Source organism: Vicugna pacos, chromosome 8 (genome assembly GCF_048564905.1).
Source record: "Vicugna pacos chromosome 8, VicPac4, whole genome shotgun sequence".
Classification (NCBI taxonomy): Eukaryota; Metazoa; Chordata; class Mammalia; order Artiodactyla; family Camelidae; genus Vicugna; species Vicugna pacos.
In genome coordinates this window covers 39,880,887-39,893,088 of record NC_132994.1, presented here as the reverse complement: position 1 = coordinate 39,893,088, position 12,202 = coordinate 39,880,887, and the positions used below count along the sequence as shown (strand labels likewise).

The 12,202-nt window shown below is 35.5% G+C and overlaps 2 long non-coding RNA genes across 5 annotated transcripts in view; one reads left to right on the top strand and one right to left on the bottom strand.

The window, feature by feature from the left end:
* The window catches only part of LOC116281536 (uncharacterized), a 45,127-nt gene that overhangs the window by 19,195 nt on the left and 13,730 nt on the right, over positions 1-12,202 (top strand). Inside the window, exon 1 of one of the 4 annotated variants that reach the window (XR_012074953.1) lies at positions 4,165-4,263. The exons of the other annotated variants lie outside the window; for them this stretch is intronic. This is a non-coding gene — a long non-coding RNA (uncharacterized lncRNA). Of the gene's footprint in view, positions 1-4,164; positions 4,264-12,202 lie in introns of those variants that run through there. 4 annotated transcript variants of the gene reach the window in all.
* Positions 2,947-4,177, bottom strand: LOC140697704 (uncharacterized). Its single transcript, XR_012074950.1, has 2 exons — positions 3,994-4,177; positions 2,947-3,884 (listed from the first exon to the last, which is right to left on the bottom strand). It is a non-coding gene; the product is annotated as an uncharacterized lncRNA (long non-coding RNA).

Here is a 12,202-nt window from a genome sequence, read left to right as displayed (position 1 = left end):
GTGAGGAGTGAGTCCTGCATTAGTGGAGGAACAATAAATTTCCTGAGTGTGTGTGTCTCTGTGTGTGAGGGAGACAGACAGAAACAGAGAGAGAGAGAGAGAGACAGGAAAAGAGTGGTAATCTTGAGATGCAGGTGACAATGAGAATCCAGTGTGCAGAGGATCAGAGTCCAAGACTCATTTAGAGGGCAAAGTGTCTCATCTGTGCCAACCAAACTTGGGCAACGTTTAGACAATAAACAAGGAAGTCCTGATTTTTGCTCTTCCCTCTCAAAGGAATCTGCCAGATGATTAGGCAGAATGTTACCTTCAAGGAGAAGGCAATGCAGAAAATTACCCTATATAAGTAAACAGTTCATGGGATACTGTTTTCTACTGATTAAAATTCAAATTAATCCTAAAACTATAGTGCCGTAATATAATCTCTATTTGATAATATACATGTGAATTCATAATTTTGCAATATTTAAGGTCATGATTATGACTATTAATTCATATTTCTGTCTCCAACGTAAAGAAGGTATAGAGGATGGACCCATATCTAGCCTTGACTAAAAACTGTAAATAAAGATCTTTTATGTTAATTTGTTCTGGATCTCTCTCTTTTAGAATAAACCAATTAATATTTGATATAATTTCCACTAACAACATGTTAATCATGAATTGTAACTTCATAGAAGAGCATAATATTTACCTCCACCCACCTACAATTTGGTGGCAGAAGCACAGAACTCTTCAATACATTGTTAAAAGCTGTGAGCCTTTGCCCTCCCCAAAATACATGAGCATGCACGCACAAAATGTTGCATGTAATTTCTCCTGGTTCAGGGACTCCTTGAAGTCAAATTACTCCAGATTAGAACTCTTGGAATAGGCTCAAAAAACAAAATGAAAGATAAGCTAGAATTACAAATTGAAGATTTTTTTGTAACTGGTGCAAGGGTTGAAGGGGAGATAGCATTTTTTCCCCCTTCAGGCTCTATTCTCTCCACCCTTGAGGCTGACATGATATGTGACAGAAGCTTTTTTCTCCAGAAGCCAGAGCAGGGTTGTTGGGCCAGGAAAAAGGAGAGAAGCAGAGCAGACTCAGTGCTTGCTTATCTCTGCACTTTAGCAGAGAAGAGCAACTGACAGGAACAACCTAGGAAAATGCCCATTATTATTCCTGCTTCTTTTTCACCCCAAGACTCTATCTAGATGTTGACTCTAGTAATCCTAAAATTGCTTCTTTTTGTGTATAGAATAACCACCAAAGCTCTTAGCAAATTTACCCTCCCAGCGTCTTTTTTTCTCTGTTTTTATTGAAATACAGTTGCTTTACAATATTACATTAGTTTCAGATGTAAAGCATAGTGGCTCAATATTTTTATAGACATACTCCATTTAAAACATTTCAGACTAATGGCTGTATTTCCCTGTGCTGTACAATATATCCTTGTTGCTTATTTATTTTATACATACTAGTTTGTGTCTCTTAATCCCATACCCCGTTCTGCCCCTCCCCCTTCCCTTTCCCCACTGGTAGCTGCTAGTTTGTTCTCTAGATCTGTGGGCCTGTTTCTGTTCTGTTATGTACATTCGTTTTATTTTTTAGATTCCATGTATAGATGATAACATAAGAGTATTTGTCTTTCTCTGTCTGACTTATTTCACTAAGCATAATACTCTCTAGCTCCATCAATGCTGTTGCGAATGTCAGAATTTCATTCTTTTCTATGGCTGAGTGATATTCCATTGTATACGTGTATAGCATATCTTCTTTACCCATTCATCTGCTGATGGACACTGAGGTTGCTTCCGAATCTTGCTATTGTAAATAGTGCTGCTGTGAACTTAGGGTGCATGTATCTTTCAAATTAGTGTTTTCCTTTCCTTCCACTAACTCATATTGGTATATAGGAAATAATTTGACTTTGTATCTTAACCTTGTATCTTGCAACCTTGCTATGATGGCTTATTAGTTCCAGAATTTTTTGTCGATTCTTTAATATTTTCTGTGTGGACAATCATGTCATCTGTGAACGAAGAAAGATTTCTCTCTTTCCAATCTCCCTTTCTGTATATTTTGTGGTTTCTAATAAAAGGGTAGATTATGGTAATGCTGTCAGAGCCCAAACAAATTACAGTTCATATTATCCCTGTTCATTTAGCACAGTTTAATAGATACCTACTCAGACTAATATTAGGAAGTGTGTTAGTTTTTCCTATTCATTGTATATCTGGGTACATAATCTAGTACCCATGGAAGACCACCAAACTCTTTTTTTTCCACTTAAGTATGTTTTGTTTAGCCTGAGTAACATACCTGAGAGTATCTTCCTTCTCTTTTATGAATTGACAATAGTTTTTGTCCAGAAAATACACTCTTTTCTTTATTTTTAACAAATCTATGTTCTTTACCTACAACACTTCAAAAAGAATTTATTTTCTATGACATCCTTTTCTCTAGCAAATGCTATTGCTTTTTCAACAGTTTCTTTTAATCTGGAGCCACAGCCTTGACCTCTCCCCACATTCAGTCCTTTTCTCAAGAGCCTTTCTTCGCCTTCTCTAATAGAGCCAAATTTACCATGAAGCTCAAGAGACAAACTTCAGGGCCCCAGCCTTGTATAGGCCCCTTGCCATGCCCTTTACCTAATTTTGAATTCATAAATTTGTACTCTTTTTCTTAAGAGACCCTCTCTGAATTACATAAGCTTTAGGTACCACAAAGCCTGGATCTGCCCTGTTCTTGTATAGGAATCAAGAGAAGTAAAAAGTAACCCAGTGGCCTTATTTAAACTGAGATTTAACTTTACAGATAAGCAGTCAAATTCTCTTGGGTGGCCAACTCTCCAGTGTTAGCTTGAGGTGGATGCAATTCATTTGTGGCTTAGTTAATTTTATGTGCAGTCTTCTATCGAGCCCTATTTCACAGTGAGGGATTAACACTTTTGAAAACATGTATGTGCTATGACATTGACATAAAATACTTTATTTGACCCCTACTGAAACCCCAAACAGTGGGAATTATGGTTACCAACTCTGTCTCAAGAGTATTACAGTAATATGTCTAAAGTTATACAGCTGGAAAGTTTGCATCTGAGATTTAAAACCAGTTCTGTCTGACTCTTTATAAAGCTCATGGGGCCTCCACATAACACAGCTGTAAGGCTCTTTTTGTTTTTCCTGAATCGATATTTGATTTTACCAAGATCATCCATAGAAGACAAAGTTAGAGATAAGTGTGAGGGGTAAGATACTCAGAAACTTTTCAAATAAATTACTTTGTAATATGAAATTAGACATAATGTACTGCAGTTTTCCATGTGCCACAAGATAAAATTATCAATGAGGACTATTTAAAAGAAATGTTCAGCTCTAAATAGGTGGTGGCGGCAACATTTTGTTCTACAGGATAACTTTTCTTCATACAATTAACATTGCTATTTCTCCTCTATACATATCCATGTGGAAAAATTGCTCAGGGGCTTTTGCAAGGGCCAGGAAAATAAAAATAGAGCAGGTCCTCTTTTAGCATCCTGTTTGGTTAATGGTAAACTCAACGAACATTTTGGGGATGGATTTATAAAATTAGGCCATAATTTTTCTAAGCATCTGCAAAATGACAGAATTCCTTAATCCTTAGGCATAGATTTTCACAGCTTCTGCCAAATGCCTTAAACTTGGTTCAGCCCCATCTGTGACTCTTCTGGCTGCAGTGGGGACTAGTCATCAGAGTCGGGAAGGTCGCAGTAGGAGAAGCCCTGGAGGCCTAGATATGCTCTGTAGGCGATGATCAGGTGGTAAAACCCCGGGAGGAACACCAGGATGCCAACAGTCAGAACTGGAAAGGCGCGATTGGCACCCACTTTGCTGATGTAGCCCTTTCAGCAGGAGGCAGCCTGTGATAATGAGAAAAGCGCCAGTCAAAAATAGTACAGTGTCTCCGGCAATGGCCTTATAAGGAAACTTAGTAGGGCTTTTCTTAAACTTTAATAAATGAGATCTCACAACACCAGGACGTCTTTTCGATTTAAAGCTCGTTTCAGCAGGCAAAGATTCCTTCTGAAGGTTGTGTCCTCCGTCAGTGCTGGAGAGCTTTGAGTATTTCAGTTTGCTGCTGGAGATCTCAGCAGCCGCATTAATGTGAGCGGGCACCATAACCAGCAGGGTGGGCGGGGAGCTCGCCCGCTGCCAGGCGGTGGGCGGAGGCGTCAGAGCCAGTGCGCCCACCCAACGGCCGCCTGACCCGTGGTGGGTTGCCTCAGCCTCTGTTTCAAGGTCCTTTACCATCCAAATGTTTGATTTCCCTCCCTTTTCTGTGCTTTATGCCTACTTCTTACTAACCTGTGCCTCTTAGTAGTTTACAATTCATCTTAAAATTTATCACCTAATACATTCATAATCCCATTTAATGCAATTTAACCTCCCTTGGAATGTGCATTTTAAATTTAATCAGCGACTTCTGTTTTTTTAAATGTGTTCTTTTATATTTGGGATTACCTCATTACCCAAACTAGAATATAAATTTGTCTATGTAAGAATGATATTTGTTCAAAATTCCCTTCACCACAGATGGCCTTGCAATGAGCCCTTGGCCTTTGGTAAACCCAGTGTTTGTTGGTTAAATTTACTACAAAATGCAAATATATAACTACTTAAGATAATTCTCCCTGTAACTATTTAAATTTAAATTATAATCTTACCTTTATTTATATAGTTTTTATAATGTACATCTCTTCTTCCTAACATATCTCAGAAATATAAAGTTGGATTTGTACATTTGACCCCAAAATCACACAGCTAGGTAATATTAAAGCTGGGAATGAGTTTTATGTAGAGGATGTCGAAACAATTAAGAGCTAGAGGCAAGTCATTTGTAATGGAGTTGGGCTTTGGCTTCATTCCAACATACTGTGTTATATGCATATGATCACATTTGGTACAAACCAGATGATAAAAATACTGTCTCAGACCTCTAAGTTGTGGGCTGTTGAGATGAGACCTGTGCAATATGACAGTGAAGAGCAGTCAAAAGAGATGTGTTTGAGAAAAGAGAGTTGAACTGAGGCAGGGAAGGGCATTCTTATTTTAAATAGGCCAATCTCAGAGATACTATGCACTTACAGTGCTTATGAGAAAGGAAGAATTGTTATCCAATGAAGTAGCTCCAGGATCTGACAGCCAATCATGTTTACCATCATTCTAAAGGCCTTGAATACCAGATCTATCTTTGTTTCCTTATAACATTTTTTTTTGCTTCTCTTTTATTGCAATAGCTATATAATAACCTTGCCATTTGATACCTACTTTGGTAATTTTCCTCCTTGTGGAAAAACTTGAATTAAATGGCTGTATTACTGAATCATCAGACTTGGACATGGATATTCGTCCATGTATATTTGGTTCAACAGAATTAGATTGTTTACGATAGTTACCCCCTACCCTCACATGAGTGAACCCCACATTGTACTGTAGGCTAGAACACAAACTGTTCTGTGGGGAACAAGATCAGATAGAAACAATAGATCTTCCTTTGTCCAAGATTTCTAAGAATTTGTCTGTTTAGTGAGATGCTTCCCATTTAGGAATACTTGTTATGAAGACCATAAGTGGTTCGGTACATCAGCAACTGTGCTGGAATTATTTGGATTAAAAAAAATTTAACACTACTCTATTAATACACATATACATTCTTCATTGTCTGCTGTTCACTTGAACATCCATTTATCATTTTAAAAATGATAGTGAGAATATTAGTAATTCCTTCTTTTTAAAATAAATAGTTGCATTACTGGACCCATGTGTTTATTCACTTCTATCACCACTTTCCTTTCATCCTGTAGTCCTCAGGTGATTTTCTGGGAACCTGCTCTCATATCTACCTTTCCTGTATTTTATCTATCCTTATCTGTGTGCACACTAACCTCTAGCCACACCAAACTATTTGGCGATTCCCAAGAGCATCAATGCCCTCTTCATCTTGTGAGTTTTCATGCTTTCTACTCGTTTTCCCAGGAATAGTCTCCCTCGTTTGCCTAGTTACTTTTATACTCCTTCAAGAGATAAATCATTGAGCAAATACTTTTTTCATGACTACTATGTATCAGGTGCTATAAAGTAATAGAAATAGACAAAGTCCCTTTTTCTCATAGAGTATTTAGTCTTAGCATAAGAGTGGAGGGAGGCGAAGCATTAAATAAAACACACAAATAAATATAGAGTTATAGACTGCAGAAAATGTAGCACCAACAGGTAAATGAACCAATAACACCATAACTGGGTGACCTACCCTAGGTTAAGAAATCAGGGAAAGCTTCTTGCAAGGAATACAGACCTGAGTGAAAGGCGTATTGTTCAGAGGGATGGTGGCTCTGCAGACATTTAAAGGAGACAAAGTGTCTGTAGAAGAGAGAATGAAAATGACAACAGTATAGGATGAGACTGCAGTTAGAGGTAGGCCGGCCATAAAGGTACTTGAGGTGAGGGATACATGACTCTATATATCCATCCCACCAAAAGGATTGGCTTTTACCATGTGTGAATTTTAAAAGCTACCGCGATGTCAAAGGAACCCAGGATGGAAGTTGACTTGTGACAAATGGATCTGACTGTATTCCAGATGTGTGAGTTGGGAAGAATGAATCTGATTTAAAGAACTTTTGCAGATACAAACTACTATATGTAAAATAGATAAACAACAAGGTCCTCCTGTATAGCACAGTGACTATAGTCAATATCTATGAATAAACTATAATGGAAAATAATATGAAAAAGTATATATGTGTGTGTGTGTGTGTGTGTGTATAGATATATATATCTGGTGTACAGCAAATTGATTCAGTTATATCACTTTGCTGTATACCAGATAGTAACAAAACATTGTAAGTCAACTAAACTTTAACAATAAATAAATAAAGGACTAAACATAAAAATAAAGAACTTTAGAAATGAATATTTGTCTATACAATCTAAGGCTAAAAACTAAAAGAATTGAATACCAACTCTGTAATACAGTTGGTAAATTTCTTTCTCATAGAAGTATGATTTAGCAATTATTATGCTACTTATCACATATACTAGGGTTGAACAGATAAGCAAGTGGATTGTAGATATTGGTTCCTCACTGTAAGAGAAAGAAGGAACATTGGAATTCTTTGAACTATCTTTGAAAAACTTCTGTAGATCTCCTCATTTAAAAATAAAAAGTTTAAAAAATAGATCTTGATAACTATCTAGGATGAAATCTCCCATTCTTCTTTAAGATTATGTTCTATTTTATAATTTTTATTTGGAAATAGTTTGAACCATAAGAACATGTAAAAATAATGCAGAGAATTGCGGTGCTCCCTCCACCACTTCCCCAATAATAATATCATACATAACCATAGTACTTTATCAAAAGCATGAAGTCGACATTAATACAATATTATTAACTCAAATATAGACATAATTAAGATTTCACCAGTTTTTACATGTACTCGTTTTGGGCAGTGTGCAGTAATTATACTTCTAGGACACTCTATCACGTGTAGATTCATGTAACTGTCAGCCCAATCAGGATACCAACTGTTCTGTCACTACAAAGAAATCCCTTGTTGTTGCCGCTTAGTAGTCACAACCACCCCCAAATTTAATACCTGGATATCACTGATCTGTTCTCACAACCACCCCCAGCTTTAACACCTGGATATCACTGATCTGTTCTCCATAATTTTGTCACTTTGAGAACATCATAAAAGTAGATGCATAAAGTATAAAACCTTTTGAGTTTGGCTTTCTGCACTTAGTGTAACACCCTTGAAATCCATGGAAGTACTTGTGCTTTGTTTGTCTTTTTATTCCTGAGTGAAATTCCATTGTATGGCTGTACTATAATTTATCTGTTCCCCTATTGAAGGACATTTGGGATATATCCACTTCTGGGTGACATTATAAACATGTGTAATAAAAATCTATATGCAAGTTTGTGTGTGAATATTAAGTTTTCATTCTCTAGTATAAAATACCCAACAGTCGGATTGCTGAATCATATGTTAAGTATATGTTTAATTTTATAAGAAATTTCCAAACTGTATTCCAAGTGGCTGTACCATTTTGTATATTACTCAGCAATGTCAGAGGGATCTGTTTGCTCCATGTCATTGTCAGCACATGGTATTGTCAATATGTTGTAAAATCTGTTCAAATAAGTATGCAGTGATATCTCATAGTTGCTTTAATTTCCATCTCTCTGATGGCTAATGGTGGTACACATCTTTTTTCAAGTGCTTATTTACTGTTCCTTTATCCTCTTTGATAAAGTGTCTTTCACCTCTTTCTCCCATTTTCTAATTGGACTGTTTGTTTTCTTACTGTTGAGTTTAGAGAATTCATTTAATCTAGGTACAAGTTTTTTAATCAAATATGTGATTTGCAAAGATTTCCTTCCAGTGTATGGCTTTTCTTTCTTTCTTTTTTTTTTGAAAATAAATAACTTTAGTTAAATAAGAATATTCAGATCATACTATGTTAATTAAAAACCTTTTTACATCTCCTAACAAGGTCATTTGCAGTGCAAGAGGTTTTTTTTCCTTAATTTTAATCAAGTTTATCATATCTTTTTTATGGATCATGCCTTTGATTTCATGACTAAGAACTCTTTGCCTAAGTCATGAATATTTTCTACATGTTTTCTTTCAAAGGTACTATATATTTATGTTTTATATTTATATCCACAATGCATTTGAATTAATTTTTATAAAGTATAGTGTTTGGTCAAATGTCAGTGTCATTGTTTTTGTCTATGAATGTTCAATTATTACAACACCATTTGTTGAAAAATCTATTCTTCTCCATGTAATGGCCTTTGCCATTGTCAAAATTCAGCTGTACTTCCATAGCTCCTTATATGGAATCTCTATTCTATTGGTGTATGTGTCTATTCTTCTGCCAATACCATGCTGTCTTAACTGTTGCTCTATAGTAAGTCTTAAAATTGAGAATAAGCTTTTCTATAGCTGCAAAGAATTCTGTTTGGATTTGCTAGGAATTTCACGAAACCTATACATGAATTTGGGGAGAACTGATATCTTTACTATGGTTAATTGTACAATCAGTGAACATAGTATATTGCTTCATTTAATTTAGATTTTCTTGACTTCTACCATTACAAGTTTTTTAATCTGTCAGTGTGTAGAATCTGTAAATGTTTTGATAGATGTGCACCTAAGTATTTCTCTTTTTTAAAATCAGTTATTTATGGAATTATGTTTTAAATTTGTTTCCAATTGTTCATTGCTAACATATAGAAATATGATTGAATTTTGCGGGTTGAGAACCTATATTTTGCAACTTCACAAAACTCACTTATTCTAGTTTGTTGTTGTTGTTTTTAATCCCTTGGAACTTTCTACATAGATCATCATGTCACTTGTAAACAGGGATGGTTTTGTTTTTCCTTTCCAATCTATATGCCTTTTCTTTTCTTCTCTTTTCTTTTCTTTTCTTGCTTTATTATCCTAGCTAGACTTTTCCAATACTATGCTGAATGAAATGGTGAAAATAGACCAAAGTCTCCAATTATTACAATGATTGCTGACGTATATTTGGATATATTTATCACGCATCGGAAGTAATCAGCACTATGTTACCTTGCTGAGTCTTGCTGAGTAGGCCCCAGAACCTACCAAATAGATGTGGTTTAAAGTAGCAATAATTTAATTGAGTTATAGAATATTGTTTTAGAATCCTGAGGCTGCTGTGACAAAATTCCACTATGCAGATGGCTTAAAAAAACAGAAATTTTGTCTCACAGTTCTGGAGACTTTAAATGCAAAATCAAGATGTCAACAGGGCCATACTTCCTCTGAAACCTGCAGGAAAGAATCTTTCCTTGACTCTTCTATGTTCTCGCATTTATTGCAATATTGACATTCTTTGGCTTAAAGATGCACTACTCCAAACTCAGCCTCTGTCATCACATGAGTATATTTGCCCAGTGTCTATTTTCTCTTATGAGGACACAAAACTAATTCTGAGACTGAAACAGCACAAATTTTATTCTATGGCCAGAGAATGGAGAAGCAGGGACTTAATTCATAAATCAGCTTCTCATGGGGAGGGGATGGTGATCAAGGCAAGATTTTAAAGGTGAGATTAATGAGGCAGAGTAGGTTCTAGGATTCTCCAGCCATTTTCTGTCTCAGTGGATCTCCCAGCAGGGGCTCCCCAGGAAAAGGATCCGAATGTATGGACGTTCTCTTCCCTACAGATTCCTCCCAGGGCACCAATCCTGACCTAAGGCCTTTATTTTTTTCCATCCTACCTGGTTATGTGGAGATCTTTCTTGTGTCTTTTGTTGTGTAAGAGATCGTCTGTCAATTTCCTGTTAGTTTTCTGTGAGAAGTATTCCACATGTAGATGTATTTTTGATGTGTTGGGGGGGTGCTCCACATCTTCTTAATCCTCCATCTCGAGCCCCATCCGTCTAATACTCTCTTTTAATGTCCTTTTCAAGGACCTTAGCATCAATGATTACCTTCTAAAACATATTTAGTAACAAATACTAATGTTGTAAAGGTTTTTGGATAAATAAAGATGGATCCATCTGATACTTTAAAGACTGCACCACTCAGTTTCCCTCAATGGAATATTAATTTGAATTCAACAACACCAGCTTATGTTTGTTGTTGTTTGAACTGAAGTCAGTTGGACATAGTGTATTACTACCACCCTTTGAACCAAAGCCAGTCTTCAGAGATGAGGGAGTGAAGAGTGTATCCTTTGCATGAAGAAAACAGAGAAGAGACTATTCATCTCTAAGGCAAGACAGAGGAAAAAAAAAAAGGGTTGAAAAGATGTGTGTCTCTGACTGCTTCATACTTTTTGGTTCTAGTTGTTCAGGAAGTTCATAAAATTAATTTCTAGTATTTGGTGAATCATTTTTATAAACCATCCGGTTTTGCATAAGCTGTTTAGATGTAGATTATTGTTATCTGCAACAAAGTGCTTGTCTAAGATGCAAGGAGAAAGAGTTTCAAGTGAAGAAAAAACCCCAGATTCATGTTCTCCACAAAGGTGGTAAATCGATTTTTTAACCTGTGCAATAAAAATAACCCAATATCATGGAAAGGGAAATGTATGTTAGTTAGAAAAAAGGAATACAGTGAAGGCAAAATTTTAATTGTAAAGAATTCAATTAATTGAATAAGAGTTCAGAAGTTTTCAAAAATAAAATCATGAGATTATAGGATGTAACTATTTTAAGACTTTTGATTCTGTTTCAAAATTGCTATAAATAATATTTGAACTGAATGCCATTTCCACAACTTATATGAGAAAACATGTTTCATCTTACTCTCTCTAACAATGAGCATTCTCCAGTTTTTAAATTTTGCTTATTATAAATCAATGCTTTGACTTTTCTATGAACTGCAAGCTTTTTGTTTGCATGGTCTTATAAATGTTTTCATGTTTATGAATTAGTCACAAATGTTATTAACATATGACAAAAGAAAGGAAAAAATCACAAATTACACATACAGAGCCTGATGAATATTAATAAAGTGACTGCACCTATGGAACCAGCACTAATATTAAAAACCAGAATATGCACACAACCTCAAGAATTCTCTCAGTTGCCTGACAGGTTACTACACCACTCACCAAAGTAACTACTCTCCTTCTAAACCCATAGATCAAATTTACCTACTTTTAAACTTGTGTGATAACTCATGCAGTAAGTGTCTGCCTTTCTTTCCCAACAAGTAGCATATTTCTGAGATGCATGTACATTTTTCATTTGTAGTTGTAATTCATACATCCTTACTGATATGTATAGTGTTTCCATGTATGTGTGCCACAATTTACTTACTTACTTTACTGCACATGAACACTGAGTTCTTTCCATTTGTTGATTGTCATGGAAAGTGGTGCCTTGAAATGTTTGATTTTAAATTTACTAGACTTTTTCTTTCAATTTTATTCCATTGGTTTATGCTTCACAAGTTTCCCCCCATTTGGGAATTATGATCAGATTCACCTGTATTCTTCTAGTTATTCAAAGAGATTTTATTTTAAATATTTAACTATTATACACAAGTAAAATTAGTTATTGAGTCACTTATTATGGATACATATGGAATTAGTTAATGAGTCATATATTATAGATACAATTTTTTTTATTCAATTAGTTACCTGATTGAAACATTAGATGATTTATCCACCTTTGAAACTTTGA